General features: G+C 42.3%; 5 non-coding genes across 5 annotated transcripts; 3 read left to right on the top strand and 2 right to left on the bottom strand.

The window, feature by feature from the left end:
* The first annotated feature begins 1,256 nt into the window (after positions 1-1,256).
* On the top strand, positions 1,257-1,328 carry Trnad-guc (transfer RNA aspartic acid (anticodon GUC)). Its single transcript has one exon. It is a non-coding gene; the product is annotated as a tRNA-Asp (tRNA).
* Positions 1,329-2,837: 1,509 nt separating this feature from the next.
* Positions 2,838-2,909, top strand: Trnaq-cug (transfer RNA glutamine (anticodon CUG)). The gene has a single exon. It is a non-coding gene; the product is annotated as a tRNA-Gln (tRNA).
* A 5,087-nt stretch (positions 2,910-7,996) lies between these two features.
* Trnam-cau (transfer RNA methionine (anticodon CAU)) lies at positions 7,997-8,068 on the top strand. Its single transcript has one exon. It is a non-coding gene; the product is annotated as a tRNA-Met (tRNA).
* Positions 8,069-9,248: 1,180 nt separating this feature from the next.
* Trnas-aga (transfer RNA serine (anticodon AGA)) lies at positions 9,249-9,330 on the bottom strand. Its single transcript has one exon. It is a non-coding gene; the product is annotated as a tRNA-Ser (tRNA).
* Positions 9,331-12,801: 3,471 nt separating this feature from the next.
* On the bottom strand, positions 12,802-12,883 carry Trnas-uga (transfer RNA serine (anticodon UGA)). Its single transcript has one exon. It is a non-coding gene; the product is annotated as a tRNA-Ser (tRNA).
* Between the last annotated feature and the right edge of the window lie 2,353 nt (positions 12,884-15,236).

The following is a 15,236-nucleotide window of genomic DNA, read 5'->3' as shown; positions in this document are numbered from 1 at the left end:
TGTTCTATTTTGCCTAAAACCAGACCATCTTTCCTTTGAGGGAAACGTCTCTTTCCTGCCTTTGAAATCTCTTCTTGAGGTAACTCAGTGAAAGCGAGTTCCTATGTTCAATTACCCCAGTACGGAAGAAAAGGAAATGATGAGAAGACAGGAGGGAAGGAGGAAAAGAGGTCACTCTGCCTCAGACTTTCTACAAAGATAGTTCAGAAACTGAAGTCCTGTGCAATGCCTCCTGCAATGAGTTCACCCTAAGACTCCCTGCTTTTAAGCCAGAACTAACCAAGTCAACCAGCCAACACTCAGGCATAGCTAAGAGAGAAGTCTCTCCCGCCGACGCCGCTTCGGAAAGTTCAGTAGGTGAGTGTACCCAACACCTCATCTGGGGACCCTTGTTTCCAAGGTACAAGGGAAAACATACCAGCGTATTACAAACAAAGTGCCTGTTGGGGGTGGGGGGGAGCAATTAGATGGTCAAAGTACTCGCTTTGTAATCGGGGTTGGTCTTGGGCTTACAGAGATTGGCTTCCCTTTGCCTCCCAAGTGCTGGGGTTAAAGGTGCGTGACGCCTTGCTTAACACTTTTGTTTGTCTTAAGATGTTCAAGGCTAGAGAGAGGGCCTGAATTCAGTTTCCAAAGCCCTCACTGGACTCCTGCCTGGATTCCTGGCCTCAGGAATGCTAGGGTTACAGGTGTGAGCTCCATCCGGGCTTATGCCACCGCTCTCGATTGTTCCGGTGGCGTGGAGGTCGGGGGTGGGGGTGGGGCACCAGCGGGGGCTTGTTTCTATGATCAAATCATCTTTTATCCTAAAAATTGTGTGTCATTAAAGAATCTGACCTTCTACCGTTAAAAATGGTTTGTGCTCCTTCATCTCTATCACGGAATAATACAATTATCTGGAGCGTTATGGTTGTGGCCAAGTGGTTAAGGTGATGAACTCTGGGTCATTGGGGTCTTTCAACAGCAGGTTTGACTCCCGCACTTTTTACACTTTTTTTCTTTTTTAACACGTTTGCCAGCTCAGGGTAATTACAATATCTGGAATTGCAGAAGGGCAAAAAGAAAGTAAATCATTCTGACTGGAATTCTTCACCAAACTCATCTACCCTCTTGCCCAGCTAGTAGAATTCTACAATATAGGGATGTTTCAAGTTCTGTTCTTTAGTGTATCTTTTCCCAGTGCACGAAAGCTGGCAGATAAGAGTAAGACATGCTTAACTTCATTAGCTGTAGACAAGAACGCTTTGTGTCCGTCTTCCTCGTTAGTATAGTGGTGAGTATCCCCGCCTGTCACGCGGGAGACCGGGGTTCGATTCCCCGACGGGGAGATAAGAGAGGCTATTTTGGTAAAGCTATAATACAACAAATTAGGACTGTTAATTGTCTTGGTCTTAGAACCAGTAAGAGTCAGCAGCATAGAAAGGTACGTTAAGGGCCCACGTTAGTTTTGGGAACCAGCCCTAAAGTTCATTCAACTGTGCCGCCCACTGTTATGCAAATGTGCTTGTTTTAGCTGCCTGGGTGACCTGAGTAAACTCACTAACACCAGGAACGTACTTTTAAATGCACATAAAACACAATGGACACAAAGAAGAGCTTTCGGAGCAGAAAATAACTACCATAAAGCCACAGTGATCCATAATGTGTGGCTCTTGCCCAGGGAAATCCACAGACGGGCGGAAAGGAAACATCCTAAGTGGAACTACCCATGCAATCCCTTGATTTAAAACAAACGTGAAATTAATGTATGAATGTTTCAACTGGCCATCAGCGTGAAAATATATTAGTCACAGCAAAAGCAAACCCAACTGCAATGCACACAGAATGATGAAAACTAACAGTTAATACCTCTGAGAGGCAACCTGGATTAATACAACAAATTCCAAAGCAGAAGAAAAGTGTCATTGGGTCCGTGCAACTATGACACCAGTGCTTCTCTCGCATGAATGGTGTTCCTCACTGGTAGACGCCCTGAAGTGAGCGCAGAGGAGTCAGAGAATTGACTGCGTTACATTTGCTGAACAAAAGTTACATCCCAAATACAGATCTAGAGAAACACAGGCAGGCCCAGAGATGTGAACAAGTAACTGATGAGAAGACATAATTATCATGGAATATAAAAAGAGGCAAAAATATTTCAGGAGGTTTTCCAAAAGAGACTATCCAAACAAGCATAAAAGGATGGTTCCTTACTCCTTGTAGAAAGTGAAAACTAAAACATAGTTAAATCCCAAAAGAGCAAGTCAAAGCTTCCTCAGAGGTGTCTAGAGACACAGACTTACAGTTAAACTTTCTGTAGCCCTCGCGGATCTTGAACTAGCAGCAATCCTCCTTCCTCAGCATCCTGCTTGCGGGATTACAGGCGAACTCCCTCACGTTCCGCATGTTGTAGCTCTCTGTTGTGTTTTACTCTTAGCTTGCCAAGAGGCGGAGTCCTCCTAGGACATGACACCTCTCCGCCCCCTAAGAAGCGTCCACAAGTCATTCACGATGGAAGTAAACTTCCACAATTGTCCCTTAAATTGGGAACTGGACAAAGGCTCCTGAGTCCACAGAGGCCACCGTGCAGCCGTCTGTGCCCTCCTGGGTCCGCACAGCATTGGAGGAAGACTGGGGCGGGAAGGGGTTGTAAAGGGGGCGGGGTCGCTGGAGAATGGGAATTCAGGTGTGCCTTACCTTGTCTAGAGCGATTCGCACTTCCACTTTTCAGGAAGAGCCCGGAGCACGACTGAGAAGGAAAGTGTGCTGCCTCAAAACCTAAATGATAGAGGAAATTATCTGAATTCTGCAATGGAACTATATCTCATCAGTTAGCAGCCCAGGACTCTACCATGTAGGGTTCCATGGTGTAATGGTTAGCACTCTGGACTCTGAATCCAGCGATCCGAGTTCAAATCTCGGTGGAACCTGTTTACTTTTAGAATAAATATTCTGAATTCTAAACCCTAAAGGACTATTTCTCCTACCTGCTGGTTCCCACTACTTTCACCTGTCCTCAGCCCACACACATTCACAATTAGAGGGTCTCAAATTAATTTTCTCTCTTTCTTTCTTTCTTTCTTTCTTTCTTTCTTTCTTTCTTTTCTTTTTGGTTTTTTGAGACAGGGTTTCTCTGTGTAGCCTTGACTGTCCTAGACTCACTCTGTAGATCAGGCTGGCCTCAAACTCAAAGCGATCCGCCTGCCTCTGCCTCCCAAGTGCTGGGATTAAAGGCGTGAGCCATCACGTCCAGCCTCAAATTAATTTTCAAAGTCAATAAATCAGTTCCATTATAGTTTGTTATTTATCTCTCTTTTTCATCCTCCCCCCTCCACTTAACCACCCCAAACCCACCCTCCAAGATCGCTATTTTCTCTCATAGTCCTCTTTCTACTTTGATGACATAACACACAAACATATAAGCATACATATAAACATGGGTACACATTTAAAACTAGATTCTGTCTTTGTTTTGTCATTCTGAGTCTGGCTTATATCTCTTTAAATTCCTGCAGCTTCATTCATTTTTCTACAATAATCATGATTCCATGTTTATTTATTATATAAGTTAAACTTCATTATGTTTCTGCGCCATAGGTCCTTTATCCATTCGTCTACTGATGAACACATTGCCTGATTCCATCCTAAGAGACAGTCTGAGACTTGTGATAGTTCTGGACTGAGTTGAGCATATCCTTTGATTTATTGCACTGTGAAATGTAACAGATTCGCGGCAGGACTCAAATGCTGAGACACACATTCTCCTGCATAGACATTTTTGCCTATAGAGAACAAAGCATTTTATGCCTCCAGCTGCAGAACCCCGAATTTGCTGTGGTTGCTCCGCTTTCACCTGGGGAGGGCATAATTGTAAGATATATTCATATTAAGTGAAGAATCAGGAGGATGAATAATACTGGAACACCATGTGGAAACTTGAAGTAAAACAAAACCAATAAGTAGCTGCGTTATCCCTTTGGCCATTTTTAGGACATTAGGATACAACGGCAGGATTACTGCCGATCCTGATGATGTCCCACAGAACTCACAGACCTTAGATGTGGATGGCGGAGCTCTCCTGTAGGTCCACTTCTTAGAGCACATGAAGATCAGAGATGATCGAGGCTAGCCTGGGCTACATGAGACCTAGTCTCCAGGGAAGGGTGTGTTTTATTTTCATATCTCTTATTGCAAGTTCGTTATCTTTTTTTTTTTTTTTTTGTAAGTATGTGAATTTGTTGTAACGTATGACAAGACAAAAGAATTTGCAGAGTCTCCAAAGATATAAGTCCAGTTTGGGCGCACACCTTTGATCTCCCTACCGAGAGGCTGAGGCAAGCATATCTCTGTGACTTTGAGGCCAACCTGGTCTTAGTGAGTTCCAGGCCATCAAGGACACCAAAGAAAGAAAGAAAAAAAAAAAAAAAGCTCAGAAGTTATCACATCGTTATCATTTCTAGTTTATGGGCTGGATACCATTCGGGGAGTCCTATTGTCTTCCTTTGCTATGCTTTGTTAAAATCACTGCTTTGTTACGTGTTGCAGCCATCCCTTCTGTCATATGTTTGCTACTGTAAAATATTCTACTACAGGAATATACTATGGTTCAGTCCTATGTCTGTCAAACGGGAACCCACATTGCTGGAAATAATGTGACTTTTCGCTTAGCACCATGTCATGTCTGAGGCTACAAATATTAAAAATAAGTGTAGACAAACTCTGTTGGACCTGCGATGTCTTCCTTTGTTTCTACACATCATCATGGGATGAGTTTGATCACTTTTTGATGTTGCACCACCTAATTCTCATATACTTCTTCCAATTAATTTTGTCAGAATTATATTTCCCTGTATGGGATCCCACAGCTAAGTCCTGTATCACCAGCACCTTGCATAGCAGGAGCAGTTCCACACAAATCTTATTCCACTGTCTCTTTGGAAAGAAGAAATCTAATAAAGCTTAGGAAACATGCCTGCATCCCAGCATTGTAGAAACTCAAGAGGTTATCTGGGTTGTATTAGAATAGCAAATTCTACAGAGTAGGCAGCTCAAATTATTTGTTTCTCATGGTCTGAGGGCTGAGGAACTCTCAAATTGCCAACAAAAATGAACAAACAAAGCCCAATCTCATTTTTCTGCTGTTGTTTCTTCCCCATGGTATTAATTCTATACACAATGGTAAACTGAAACCAAGTACAGTATAATATTTTTAACTTAAAGTATGTATGAATGGGGTTGTACAGATGGCTTAATGGTTAAGTGCAATCACTGATCTAACCAAGGACCAGGTCCTAAATATTCCTACCCCACCACATAGCTCACAACACTGGTAATTCCACTTCCAGAGGATCTAATGCTGTCTTTTGACCTCCCTGGGCTTCTGCACACACATGGTGCACATGAATACATACACATAGGCACACACACACACACAGACACACACAGACACACACACACACACACACACACACACACACACACACATTATATTGTTTTACAGCTGGAGAGATGGTTTAGTGGCTGCTCTTCAAGATATCCTGGGTTCAATTCCCATCGCCGACCAAGTGGCTCACAACCATATGTAACTTCAATTCCAGGGGATCTGATGTCCTCTTTCAGTCATCCCATGTATGCAGTGCACATACATACATGCAGGCAAAACACCCACATACATAAAAATAAATCAGGCAAAAAATAATTAAAAATAATAAATATTGTATCAAAATGTGTGTGTTGGCACATGCCTTTTACCCAGCACTCTGGAGGCAGAGACTGGAAGATTTCTGTGAGTTTGAGGTCTACAGAACAAATTTCAGAGCAAGCAGAGACACACGAGACTGTCTACACACACACACACACACACACACACACACACACACACACATTGCTTTTACTTCATAAGAAGCAAACCATTTATAGTGTTTGAGTTTTGTTTGTTTAATCTGTTAAAAGTCTGCATTGGAGTATATTTTATCACAATACATTGCACCCACCTTATTAGCTGTAGAACTTTCCACTACTTTGGTTTCTTTCTTTGTTTGTTTGTTTCGAGACAGGGTTTCTCTGTGTAGCCTGGACTGTCCTGGACTCGCTTTGTAGACCAGGTTGGCCTCGAACTCACAGCAATCCGCCTGCCTATGCCTCCCAAGTGCTGGGATTAGAGGCATATACCCCCACCACGTGGCCCTTTCCACTATTTTGGATGCTCTAAATTTTATTTTAATAGTACAAAATCCATGGTTCTAGGCAGGGGTAATTGTATACACTTGATATCTTGATACTCTGGAATTTGAGGTAGGATGAAGAAATCCTGGCCAGCCAGGAAAAAGTAGGAAACTCCTATTTCTTAGATTAATAATAATAATAAATACATTGAGTGGTTTTTTTTTTTTTTTTATTTTAAGAATTGTTGCTATTACACGTATTTTAGCAGTGACTGTTGAAGCCTGGCTCAGTTGAGGGAGGAATAGCATGGATATCACCAATACTGAGACCAAGCTTGGTAAGTGGACTTTCCTTTTTGTTTGTCTACTTGTTGGTTTGTTTCATTTTGGAACTCCTACATTTCTCTCTCTGGCCAATATACCTGTCTCCATCTCTCAAATGCTGGGACAGCAGGTCTGGGCTGCCACACTTACCTAGCTGCCTTCATTTTACCAGCTCATCAAGTTAAGGAGTCTGGTCCTTGGACACGATGTAGCTGCCAGTTTGGACTGCTAGCTCTGTAGTCATCTAAAGAACAAAAAGCAGAAAATGGGGGCTGTAAATTCTATTCCTGACTAAACCTTGAAAGGGGAATCTACATTTAATGACAGCTATTTTATTTAAACACAACAGTAACTTGTGTAGTTGTGACCAAGAAATTAAGGAGATGGTAATTCTTTTGGCACTCTGAATTTACAAAATCTTACCTAACTAGATTAAAAACATTCAGAAGTTTGGTAAAAATTCTGGAAGAAAGAGAGAAAGAAGAAAGGAGGGAGGGAGGAAAGGAAGAAGGAAGGAAGGAAGAAAAGGGAAAGAAGGAAAAGAAATGGAGGAACGAAAGAAAGAAAAGGAACGTGCGTGATGAATTCTAAACAAAAACCTCACTCTTAAAAAAGACAACAACAACAACAAAAACAAAACAAAACACCTCACCCTGGCACACCCTTCTTTAACCTGTCTGTGGTAGTGGGATTGGGTCCTCCCAGGATGAAGCTTAGGGAATCACCCTCTGTAAGACATTTAGAATCCTACCTAACCTGCTTATTGCATAAGTAAGGAGTGTCAAATGTAAAGTGTACAAAAAGTAAATACTGTTTGCTTCTATATGACTGAAAAACGGAAAGATCCAAATCCCCAGCATGGCAATAAATAAATAGTATAGAGTTAATTTTCTTTTGTACGTAGGAATTTTTTTAATGTAACGTTTTAAACATTCAATGGTGACATGAATCTATTATTATGTATTTAATTTAAACATATATTTGTTTCTCTTTTAATAAGGTCTTACTCTGTAAACTACCTTGGTTTGGGACTCAAAGCAATCCTCCTGCCTCAGCCTCTGAGGACATAGATTATTTGGCCGAGCCAGCAGTTTAGCTGAAGCACTTGTACATGAAATAAATTTGTCTAATTGGTGGGAAGAGGCGCCTCGCCTGGAGGACGGAGGGAAATGGAGTCTGTAGGAGGAGGAGACTGTTTTGGTAGAAAGGGCGAGACTGTTTAAAATTTGAAAGACATTGCAAGATTCTCCCCTGAAGAGACGACAATCGCGGGCAAAAAGGTGTGCTGGTAACGAACCCGGAGAAAGTCTAAACCCAGCGAAGTCGTTCTTGATTCAGCCTACATGCTCTTGATTTCCGACTCAGGAGAGCTCATTTGGCAATCTGGGACAGGTCTGGATCACAAAGCCTAAATTTAAAAAGTATGAAGACTGCGTGAAAGAGGTTTACTGAAGACAGAAAACAAATTATTGGATTAAACTTCAACCATTGAAGAAACCACACATCAGCTTCAGGAGGTCTAACTATACAGCAGAGTGGCGCAGCGGAAGCGTGCTGGGCCCATAACCCAGAGGTCGATGGATCGAAACCATCCTCTGCTACAAGGTTTTTGGTATCAAGCACATTAATCAGTTTGGTTATCATACAGGTGACAATGATACTTAAAATCGGCGACATCTCTCTTTTTGACTGGTGGACCTTGTAACCTCAACCGCCGATTTGTTTCTGTCTTTTTGTGGTGGTGTTTTGTTTGAGAACGGCATGCATTGTAGTCCAGGCTAGCCCTGAACTCAAGACAATTCTCCTGCCTCAGCCTCTTAGTTCTACTGTTTTAATAGAATGAATGCCAGACAACACATGAAGGGAAAGCACTTTTACCTGGGTAGATGATGTCCATCTAGATGGCTCCACATATGGACTGGGCATGATGATGAAGCTCTAACTTGTCTTAGAGGAGGGGCAGAGGAGAAGAGAGCTCAAGTGGGAATTATCAGGGGAGGAAGAGTCAAGACAGAAAATAAAGAAGGGGGAAAGAATGGAAGGCCATTTGAGAGGAGGCAGAGCAGGTGCACAACGGGAGAAAATGAGGGAAATATGCAGAAGAAAGAGCCAGAAATGGGGATGGATGGGCAAGAGGAGGGATGAGAAGTGTAAAGGACGCCGCCTCGGAACCTGATTACATTCTGGAGTGATCACCTAACAAAACTGAGAACACTGACACTGATGCTAATGCTTCTGGAACTTTTAGTTCAGGTGCACACAGCTTCACTGAAGTAGATGTGTTAATTAATGAATTTTGGATGTGTTAATTTAAGTATATAAATAAGAAGACAAACTGGGTCCAAATTACCTATGATTCATTAGAAATTAGAAAACAATTAGCCAAAGATAAAAACAGAAAACCAAACAAAAACAACAGTAGCTAATACTGATAATCACAGCATTAAGAAAACAGAGGTGAGAGGATCAGTCATTCAAGGCCACAGAGGGAGTTGAAGGCAGCCTGAGAGGATGAGAACCTGTCTCAAAACAAAGTAAGGAAATCAACAAACATCACTGTCAATAGCAAAACATACCTGGGCTCTTCATAGGAAAAAGAAAACATCCCCTAGTCTATGAGGTAACTCCTTTTACACGTCTTTCAGGTAGTAATGAGTTGCGTTTGTTGTTGTGAACACATGTTGAGCCCCATAAAGAACCTATTAGTCATAGATGTTACAGCCATTTAATAAGAAGGTACTTGTTAGTCATAGATGTTACAGCCATTTAATAAGAAGGTACCGTAGTCGGCAGGATTCGAACCTGCGCGGGGAAACCCCAATGGATTTCTAGTCCATCGCCTTAACCACTCGGCCACGACTACCTGTTATACCTTGATCTCTGAAGTATTAATATAAACTAATGGATAGGTGCTTAGCATGCCCAGCACTGTAAATAAATAAATGAAACCATACACTTGAAAACAATCTTATTTTCTGTGCACATTATGCTGTTCATAGCAAGTTTCTCCCCTACGAATAACCTGTAGCTGCATGCTTTCTTCCTCTCCCTGCAACAACCACGGAAAGTAATTTATATATGTGTATAAAACACAACAAGATGAATAAGCAGGCCCAGAAAACAAAATACTGAAAATTTGAAATTGCCTGACTGGTAAGTCAGAGGACATAGAGGCCCTGTTATGTTTTGAGATGATCTACAGATGGGAGGTAGAAGGGTTGGGGACTCTGATGACTATTTTTCTGAGTGCTTATCTGATGACTATTATTACTCAAAGCCACTAACCCTCCCTCTTTAGCAGCTAACATGGGGACATCCGATGAGCTTGTCTCCATTGACTTTAGCTTTGTCCTCACTCTTTTCTGTCTCTATAGTGAGATGAATTAATATACCTGCTTTCGAATACCTTCCAATTGGAGCACAGCCTCTCTCCTTCAGCCCTCTCCAAGTCATTTAGCTAAAGTACACCGGAGGATCTGGTGACTTCCACCACCACCACCACCCGCCCCTTGCTCTCCCTTGCTGTTGCGAATAAGTACTAGTCTGCGGAAAAGCCATCTTCACGAATTGTGTTTTTGGAGCAGGTGTTTGGGTTTGCTACGTTCCACAGGTTCAAGGCACATTACCATTTTCAGTCTATGTAAAAATCCCCGGACGAGGTTCAGTCTGGAACCTAGGCTGGTCTTGGAATTGAAGTGAGCATACTGCTTTAGGCTCCTAAGTGCTGGGTTGTAAGTGTGCACCACCACTCCTGCTCTTAATTCGTTCTTCTTTATTCTCACAATGATTTGCCTCTAATCTATTCTATGAAATATGTAATAGAATTTACCACTTCCTGCAAAGAACATATGGATGTGACTTATATTTTATGTGAATGATAATTTGTTATACGTTTCATTTTGCATCTCTAATAGTTACCTTCTTTCTTTCTTAAAGATTTATTTATTAATTATGTATACACTGTTTTGCCTGTGTACATGCCTGTGTGTCAGAAGAGGGCACCAGATCTTACCATCATGAGCCACCATATGGTTGCTGGGAATTGAACTCAGGGCCTCTGGAAGAGCAACCAGTGCTGCTCTTAACCTCTGAGCAATTTCTCCAGCCCCCCTTCTTTCTTTCTTTCTTTTTTTTTTTTTTTTTTTTTAATATTCATCCATAGGGTAAAATTTAGACCCACTTCTTTTAATTACTGCATGCATAATACTTCGTCTGGCACAAATACACCCTAACTGCATGTAAAATCTTTGACTCTCATTGTTTTCTTAAGTGTCTTTTGTTCTGTCTCTTCTCCCCCAGGGCTGACTGGTTTGCCTAGCACTAGGGTGAACATGTGTTATAATTTGCTCCCTACCTAGTTCTTTCATCTTCAGAGCCAAATACTTTTATAAAAAACATTTTCCCGTGACCACACAACTTTAATGCCAGCTGTCAGGAGGCAGAGGCAAAGCTGCACAATAAAAGCCCCTCTTTAAAAAAAAAAAATAAAAAATAAAAAAAGCAGTCTTCTACTATTGACAAGTTGCAGTCCATCTTCCTTTATGAATGTTGAAGTGGTTATGTCCTCTCACATGTCTCTGAGTCGTGCTCTCAGAGCCTTGTTCTCATCTCTTCCGTGACAAGTGATTACCTGCTGCTCACTCAGTGCTCAAGCCCTCTTCTCTCTCTCATGCAGAAATTCGATACCATCTTTATTAACTCCTATGCTTCAGATTGCATTTGTTTCTTCTTGTCCTCTGAGAAGTGAGGACACTGGTCACCTGAATGTGATGGGCCATGAAGGAAGGGCTGAGTCAGCTCTGAACCACCAGACAATTGAAGTCTTGTCTCCTAAGGTAAAATTAGGAAGAAATAGTAATTCCGCTTCCTTTCCGACAAGGTCACATTCTAATTTAGGCTAGTCTAGAACTTCTTGTGTAGCCCAGGCTGGCTTTGAACTCATAACCCGTTCTTCTGCCTCACATCCATCCCACCCCTAGTGCTATCATTATAGCACTTTCAGCTTCTTTCTATCATGTGTGACAAAACTACAATTCTCTGTCATCGAAATGGACTTAACTTTTCCCACAACTGACTTAGAGGGTTAGTAAGTAAAGAGTATCTTAGCCAGACAGAGACGCCGAGGCTGAGAAAGTCCAATGTCAGGGGACTCCTGGTGAACTGAAAAGCATCTTGAGCAAGCGGGTGACTGACCCCTAGAGAAACAATTGATATTTCCTTTATAAAAGCAATCCTACCTTCAAAGATCCTATGGGCACTGCTAGGACCCTGCTCCCGAGCCTACACAGCAGTGCTCTGCAACCTCTCACCCCAGACCAAGGCTAGAGAGCCAGATCTGAGTGGGAGTGCAGAGAAGACCCAGAACAGCTTTCCTGACAGAGGGCCTCGGAGCCCACTTAGAGGGCTATTCAAGTTCTGACAGTTCTTGGGCAGTCGCCGGATCTTTGCTTCTTGCTGCCTTCACCTGTGCAGCCCTTCTGACCTGTGGCATGAGTTGTGTTGTATGTAAGCTTGGGAAGCCTTTGGAATGGCAGTCTGTGGCTGCTGTATAATACTAACTCTGGGGAGACACGGACACAGGTGTATTCACCACAGCATGGGTGACAGCTCTCGAAGGCTGCGAACCTGGAGCGGCTTGTAAGTAGCTTGTCAAGCTAAAGGCTGTTGCAGGCAGCACGAGTAGCTTGGCCCTCTTTTAGGCAGCTCAGCTGATCTCTGTTTCATTCAGGTAGCGTGGCTGGTCTGTTTTCTCCCAGGCAGCTAGGCTAACTCAGCCTCTTCTAGGCAACTCTGCTTACCTAAGAGAGTCTTTGACATATTTACTGCCTGAGCTAAAAAGCTTTCCTGCAGGATGCAATGTCTCACCTCTGAGATGAGGTTCTCTTAGGAAACTGCCACACAACAACTGGAACTTGAAAAATAAGATTTGATAGGCAGCATTTGAGGTACCCACGAAAACTTAACTCAGAATCTTCTAGGAAGATAGCAGTTTGGCAGAACCCAGAGTACACCTCTAGCTAAATTCTACTTTTTGTAAATTACTATTTTAAACTGAATTTAGTAGATCCTACTTTATCACATCACTTTATGTTCTCAGTTTTCACTGTATCAGTATCACGTGGAGAGAGTATTCAATTCAGATCTTCAAACATCTCTCTTAGGCAGGCGGCATTCTCGCTGCTTCAGAGACTCCTTGTACATGTGTTGCTCCTAACATCATCAGGAGTTACAGTACAGGATGCCACAGTGGAAAGATTTGTTGTTCTAATCCCAAAGAATTAACGAAGTAAAGAACGACCTGATCGAAGTTCGCTGAACTGGTTCTTAGTAAAACCGTAGTCGGCAGGATTCGAACCTGCGCGGGGAAACCCCAATGGATTTCAAGTCCATCGCCTTAACCACTCGGCCACGACTACCTGTTATACCTTATCTCTGAAGTATTAATATAAACTAATGGATAGGTGCAGCTTCCACTGAGGTCTATGGACAAAGGACTTCTTGGTGCACACCGAGAAATAAAAGAAACCCAGATATGGTTGCAATAGACAGAAGGCCTCCTCTGAGAGGCTGACTCCTCGCTCCTGACGCATTCTCTGGAATCCGCAGAGAGGGATCTGCAGTTCAAAGACCACACAAAGCAGCCTTGAGCTAGAAGAGCCAGCACATGGCGCAAGAAGAATGAAGTGAGACAACACGGATCTAAACCTACAATCCTCGCTGCCCTTAGACTGCAGAGGGAGCGGGGTGCTGGGAAGAGGGGTGGACTTGTGTTCTCAGATCTGTTCAAGTACTTACTCACTGTGAGTAAGCTAAGAAACGTCCCGAGACCCTGGAGCCCGGTAGAGCAAGGAACTCCGAATTTCCGAGGATTTTTTACTCTGACCATACTGATCTGTCTTGCCTAAGAAAATGACAAATGATTAAAGACACGCAAATTTCAACAAATCAAGTGAAACTAGCAGGGCTGATTTCTTATGTCGGAGACTTGGGCTGTTGGTAGAGTGAGATAATGAGAGGAACTGTCATGATTTATTTTACCTTTCTTCACATACAAGTCAGGAACTTCGTATCCTGTGCTTCGTTTTGTATTCCGGGGACTAAAATTGGTTCTCTGGAATAAATATGTGTAAACTGTAAACTTGGAGGAATGACTTCCGTGAATCAGAGGGAAGCTCTGTCCACTTGTTTCCCTTTGTTTTTGTTTGCTTCTGAGTTGTTTAGTTCTTTAGATAGGGCCGCTAGAGCAGTCTGACCTTGAATTTGCTATGTAGCTGTATATGCCAGCGTCCTCAACGCCAGTAAAGGTTGCTGGATTAGTTGCAGCTGAGGTAGGAGCTGCTGGTTTGGATGTTGGGAACCAATCTCGTGTCCTCTGGAAAAGCACCTACTGATCTTAACCACTAAGCCATCTCTCCAATCTCCTTCATTGGGATTATCTTTTAAAGAATCATCCTTGGGGGAGTGGAATGGAGACAGTTCTATGAGTTCTACCTCTGTGTGTGTGTGTGTGTGTGTGTGTGTGTGTGTGTGTGTTATATGCCTGTGAGCATGAGTGTGTTTGTGTACATGCATATATGTTTCTATGAGTGTATCATGCAAGAGAATACCCATGAGTGTGTGTATGAGTGTGTAAGCGTGCATGCCTATGTAAGTACAGGTATATATGCCTGTGTGAATATGTGGTGCGAGTGCATGCCTGAGTGTGTGTGCATTGTTCCACCACTGAGCCCAAACCTCACAATTTTAAGTTTTGTATTTAAACTGTATTACTTTGTAATTAAGCTGTATTACCTGAGGTCTACTTCATAGTTAGTCTTGCATACGTATGTAGAAAAAGAAAGCTTAAAACTATATGAGGTATTCTTAAATCAAATGGTTGTCAGTCTTTAATTATAAAATAATTAAACATACGCAGGAAAGGATCTGAGTCTAGATGCTAATAATGTAGTGCATTGGCACAGCAAGCCTAATGTGTGAGGCCCTCAGTGGGACCTCACATTACAGAGGCATGCACACACATATTTTGAATGTATTTACTCAGACATCAGATGATGTTTTATCTCTGTCGGTGCTGCACAGCCATCAGTGTATTGCACAGTTGATTTAGCTATGCACATGTAAACAAAAATTATCTTATCTTAAATGACACCCAACTTTCAGAAGAAATACAAGAATCTTTTTATTGAGATCTAATAAAAGCTGAGCATTATTGTTAAAAGCCCTCTTAGTAGTTCCAATTCCATTTTACAGACCAGAGCCTGGCAGTGGTGGTGCATGCCTTTAGTTCCAGCCTGTAGGAGACAGAGATAGGTGGGTCTATGTGAGTTTGAGGCCAGCTCTGGTTTACAGAGGGAGTTCCAGGATAGCCAAGACTACACAAAGAACCAAAAACCCAAAAGACAAAACAAAACAAAAAAAAAGAAACTTTGAAGAAAAAACTGAGGCTAGCTTTTTCTGTTTTCTCATCCATTCGTTCTGCCTGTAACGTAACAAGCATCTGTTGTTTATAGACAGCAAACTGTGCATCTTCTGCAAGTGGGCACAGGACACACACACTTAAAGTCTTGGCCTGCTGTTTGATATTTCCCTGAAGCACATCCCATATTTGCAAATTACTTGAATTATAAAAAGCAGCAATCTGTTAGAAAGGGAAGCAGAGATTTGGCTTCTGGCTAACATTGTATGACAAAGATGTCCTCTTTTACAGACTTGCTTACCAGTTTAGTCCCATAAACTGGTGTTTGAGGAAAATGTGTAACGATCCATGTT

This window comes from Acomys russatus, chromosome 3 (assembly GCF_903995435.1).
Source record: "Acomys russatus chromosome 3, mAcoRus1.1, whole genome shotgun sequence".
Taxonomy (NCBI): domain Eukaryota; kingdom Metazoa; phylum Chordata; class Mammalia; order Rodentia; family Muridae; genus Acomys; species Acomys russatus.
The sequence above is the reverse complement of the archived record's forward strand: the minus strand, read 5'-3'. Positions and strand labels throughout refer to the sequence as shown.